Source organism: Maylandia zebra, linkage group LG2, assembly GCF_041146795.1.
Source record: "Maylandia zebra isolate NMK-2024a linkage group LG2, Mzebra_GT3a, whole genome shotgun sequence".
NCBI classification, from domain to species: Eukaryota; Metazoa; Chordata; class Actinopteri; order Cichliformes; family Cichlidae; genus Maylandia; species Maylandia zebra.
In genome coordinates, this window is record NC_135168.1 from 4,908,589 (window position 1) to 4,914,087 (window position 5,499).

Sequence of the window (5,499 nt, forward strand, 5' to 3'; positions counted from 1 at the left end):
ATCAGCCAGCAATGCAGCATCATTGTTGTTCAGCTTCAGAGGTTTGCAGGAATGAACTGATGACCAGAAACAGCTGCAAAGTCCAAGAAAATACCAGCTGGAGTTCAGCTGCATTTGAAGAAGTCAAAGAAAAGTAAGGATGGCAAAGGGCGACGTTTTCTTCCAAAGAGCTGCAAACATGGTCGACGCCTCATTAGAAGAATCATCTGGACATTTGTGAGGAACTCTAACCAAGAAAGCAACGTCACACAGATCCAACAGACAGTTTCCATGACTGCAAGTGTTGAGTGGAAAAATGCTACATTGCATTATTGCATCCTCTCACCACAGGAGGCGCTGTTGGTAATCATTATGAGTCTGAACACATGATCACTGAATGTTAGTCTCCACAATAATAAGCTAACACAAGCAAACACAGCTTTCAGCTCTTATTTTGAAACTGGCTTATTTAGAGAGCTGTGATGTGAGCGTGCCTGGCTCTGAGGCACTTGGGTCAGCCTCTGTTGTTTAGAAGTGTTACAGACTGTGAATGACACAGACCTGTCAGTTTCCATGTTTGTCTGTAACACAGCTCAGGGGCTCCATGCTGAACGCATCCATCCAGTGTTATTGATCCAGGACTGATACCAGCATTGGGATCAATACTACAACACACAATCACATGTGTCCACGTGATGTGTTTGACCAGCTTTATTCATTAATGATCAATCAGCTTATTTACTGCATCTGAGTCCAGCTTCATTTAAATGATCCAACCATGAAAATGACATCAGTCCTACAGAAGCACTTCATGCTAACAGGAAGTCATTGATTAAGGTGGAATAACACAGAGACACAACCACTCACAGCTAACCTGACCCCACTAACTGCATGTGTTTGGACTGTGGGAGGAAGCCGGAGTACCGGAGAGGACGCACACAAACACGGGAGAACATGAAGCTCTGAAACAAAGATGGTGGATTTGACCTCAGGACCAGGCGGGGTTACGGGGGTCATGACCCCCCAATAATAGATCCAGCTACACTGAAACTGTCAATTTCATTTACTTTTCCTGTTTTAAAGCTATCAGGCTGCTTTGTGGCTCACTCAATACTAAACTAAGATACTTTCAGTGTGAATCATTTGCAGGAACACAGGCAGGATTTAAAGTGCAGAACTTTACAGTCTCTGTCTCAAAGTTGGTCTGAACATGCTAACAGCTCTTTGTTTTTTTCAGTTTTCACTGGTTTGATGTAATGAAAGAAATTTTAAAGAAGCAGACGATTGTTGTTATTTTAGTTCTATAGTTTCATAAATCGTGGTGTGGATCTAAGTCAACATTCAGAATAAATAAGATAATACAGCACTTTGATGGTTGCCTTTGTATTTTCCCAGCAGTGCTCAGGTTGGTTCTCGGCTACATTTACATACAGATGTTAATGTGTTCAGCAGCTGGACTCATCTGAGGAAGGAACATTGGAAAGGTGCTCAGTGCACAACTGCATCACTAATTTTATGTAAGACCCTGTGTTTTATTGTATTTATATATTTGTAACATTTGACTCAAACACTTTTGGGAAGGATGAAAATGTTTTCAGGAGGAAGTTTTTCCTTCTGTCCGACTGCAGTACACACAACACTGCGTCTCCCTCCCTTATCACAGTTCCTCAGGCTGGTGATGAGCGCCCCCTGGTGTCAGTGTTGATGACGTCATGCACAGTGAAACATAAACGGTGTCTGTTAATAAAAAATCATGTGTCCATTTTCATGTTTGCATCATGTTTCTGTAAAATCATCAGCTGTTTCTGAACCTTCTTCATTGTTTGACTCATTCCAACAGCTGTGAGCTGTGATGGAGTCAGAGCAGCTTCATCACTGATGTTCAGGTGAAGCTGAACTTAATAAACTGTAGAAATGATCAGGATTCAGGCTGGATGTGTAAAACACTTCTGTGTGAGGTCGCAGTGCTTCATATGTGTGTGTGGGCTGAAGCACACACGTGTGAGTCCTCAGAGGTTTCACACACATCACTGCACACACTTATAATCCTAGTTTAAGCTTGTGGATCATATCGGACACATCAGCAGCTCTTTGGAGACAAAGATTTGAGATTTAAGATGAGTCATAGTCTTTCTATCCATGGTAGCTTCCACTGCTGAGGCTCGGGAAACATGAAGAGGATAATTAAGAGCAAGCATCAGCTCTGTCTCATCTAACTACACAGTATTATGATCATGCACTTATGTCTCAAACTAAGACACAATGAGACAAAATGAGTTCTGTGAGTCTTTAGATTATCAGTAAATTCTGGTGACAGTTTGACGCTCAGTGGAGCCATTTTTGGTTTGTGATGAGTGTTTTGTGAGCTTCTGTTTTGTGAATCGCTCTTTGTAATTTAGAAGATCGTGCAGAAATGTGCGCGCCCTTATCTGAGAGGACACGGAGAGAGTGTCGCAGACTCGAGGTGAGGAGATAAACCTCGGAGCTGGATGGCCTGCACGTTACCCATGTGCATCTTTTCAGTGACATCAAGTGAACCCATAATAAGCATTTCTATGTCTTAGACATCATGTCCATTTCTAATGAGAGATTATTTTTAAATGAGGGAAACCTGGTCTAACAACACGCTTCCAACAGAGCTAAAGGTTCACCACAGTGAGACGGTGGGACTCTGATAAGAACTGAAACACTGTGTATGAACAGCTGAGACAAAACTATATATAAACACTCATTTATTCCAGTTTAGTTTACAATGATTTTATAGTAATGTGGAACGATTCATGTTCGTGAACTGTTACAAACACAACTATTGATTTGTCTATATATGGTCGGACTACAAGGCTCGTGTTGAGGCTCTTGGAATAATGTGTGAATTACAGCAAGAAATGATGGTTTTCCATTTTACCAAAGTGGAATAAAATCACCACAGCAAAGAAATCATGTTATTGTCTGCAGCTAAAATATATGATGAACATGGTTTTATAATAATGTGCAAACACAACCTCACTCTGCTCTATACGAGGAGCCAACCACAGCTGTCCGGGTCTTCATCCACCACCTCCACCATCTTTGCTCATCATCATTCACTTAATTGCTGATTGGTTTAAATCAAACTCCATTACAGGTTCAACTCCATCATATAACAGCATGTTGACTTTGGATCTGGTGTGCAGTGCCACCTTAAAAGATGAGGAAACTAAGAGATTACAAAAAAAGAAGTGGAGGAGTTAAAGAGCTGCAGCAGATTAACAGTTTCTGACAGTCATGTGTTAGAAATAGGACGATTAGATGAGCTGAGGGATCCATCTACTGCTCAGTGAAGCCTCATCAGAAACAGTCTCAGTGGAAGGATGGCTCTATTGTTAAGGAAGGACACAGGCAGAAAGACTGGCGTCTGTCACACAGGAACTGGACTGAAAATCAGCTGCACATATTCATCAGTATGTGCAAACATATTATAGATGTGGAATTCAGGACAGTACCATCAGAAGTTGATCCACTGTGCAAATGTCTGATTGGCAGTGGCTTCATTTTTCACAATGAACAAACTGCTAATGCAGCATCACAGGACGTCAGCCATGGATTGGCCTCCCCAGACCTCAACATTACTGAAACATCTTAACAGAGGATGGAAACAAAGGGAACCAACATCCAAGAAAAGAGCTGCTGCTGAAAACTTCCTCACAGAAAACACAAACAAGCTTGACTAAGAGACTCCAGGCTGTGCTGAATTATAAAGGTGGACTGACCTCCAGGGTCCTTAGTATCATATAAGCTCAGTTTGTGTCTTATATACTTTCCATTTATATAACAAAATATATAGAAAGGAGGGTGGTTTAAGATGTCTGTAGAGTTTTATTCATTATCTTTAGACAAACAAAGAAAGCACCATCCATTCGTCTCCAGTCTGTATGAAAAACAGGGGAAAGGTCAAATTAAACCTTTGAAATTCCTTTCACAATAAATCCATAAATAAACAAAATAAAACATAGAAAAGTGTTTAAACCCACTTTTCCATAAAGCTGTCAATAGGAAATGTTCCAGTAAACATGTCTGTGTTTCTGCTGTTTTCCTTTCATGCGTCCACAGCTGACAGGTAACCCTATTGGAGTCGCCATAGTGACGGGTGGCGTCTCAGCTTCAGCGTGTTGATGGGCACAGCCATGGTTACCACAGCTGGAGTTGGTGTACGGCGAGCTGTGAGAGGACAGAGATGGAGAACGCACATTTAACTCTTTAACAGGAGATACGTTACGACTAACAGACGACTGCTGTCTACATGATGTCTTTGCAGCCCTTATGCTACATGTTACACAACTTTTCTTCATGCCAACAAGACTGAGGTGCCACATAGTCGACACATACAGCTGATTATGATGCATGTTTTACTATTGCTATGTTCACATCATCTGCTTGGCTTTATCACTGAAAGCCTGGAGATCCTCTGACGTGTGCATGGCTGATGTGAAGTATGATTAGTCCTACATGACATCAACAACAGAGGCAATGAAAGCTTTGTTGTTAACAGGTTGTAGGTAAAGTCAAATGTCTACTTCTACACTTGTGTTGGGTAAAGTTCTTCTCACTGCAGCAGATTTATATCTGTGCTTTCACAGGGCGTGATGTGGAGCTCAGCGCTGAGGTGCAGGTCTCCTTGGAGACGGCATCCTGGCTGAAAATATTATCATGCTTCCAAAACATTTCAGCTTTTATTTTGAAAGAAACAAGACTTGAAAACGAGTCCCCTTCTTCCTCTTTGTCTTTGTTCTTCAGAGGAGTGTCACCTGGACAAACTCAGGGCTGTTCTAGAGCCTTTGTTATTATTTGACTCCATAGAAATAAAACTGAATGGAATCAAACAAAAACTCCCAAACAGCTAAAACACTTTGCTTTATTCTCTTTTTTAACAAATACGTTGAAGTCCATCCACAACAACACAGCTGAGATCTCCTTTGTAATCAAGTGTTTACATCCTTTGTACAGATCTGCATACAAAACAATCATTTACGTCCCACAGAAGTCTAGTTACACGTAACTATACAAGAACTGGTGAATGACAGAAACATGAGACACATGATCACAGGTGATAACAAAAAGAGAAAGAATTCATGTGTTAGTGATGTTTTTCAGCCCTGATGGCTCATGTTGGAGAAACAAGCTGAGGTACGTGGAAAGTTCACACACACAAGTGGGCGTGAGCGCACACACAGAGAGAAACACAACTGAAGCATCTGTTTGCTGTTTCTGCTTTCATCATCTCTGCTGCTGTGTCAGGCTGGGGTCTCTCAGTGATGTGGTTGAGGTGAAGTATGACGAGTATCCCTGATTCAGTCCATCGAGACAAAGGGCAAAGAAAGCTGTTGTTAACAAACTCTATGGTGATGTGGCATTTAGCTCTGACTCTACGCTCTGCTGAATCCTTTGAACCTGCTGATCAGTAAAGCTCTACGTGCTGCAGCAGATTGACCTCATCTGTGTTCACAGGTGTGGACCTCAGCGCTGAGGTGCAGGAGACTTTCA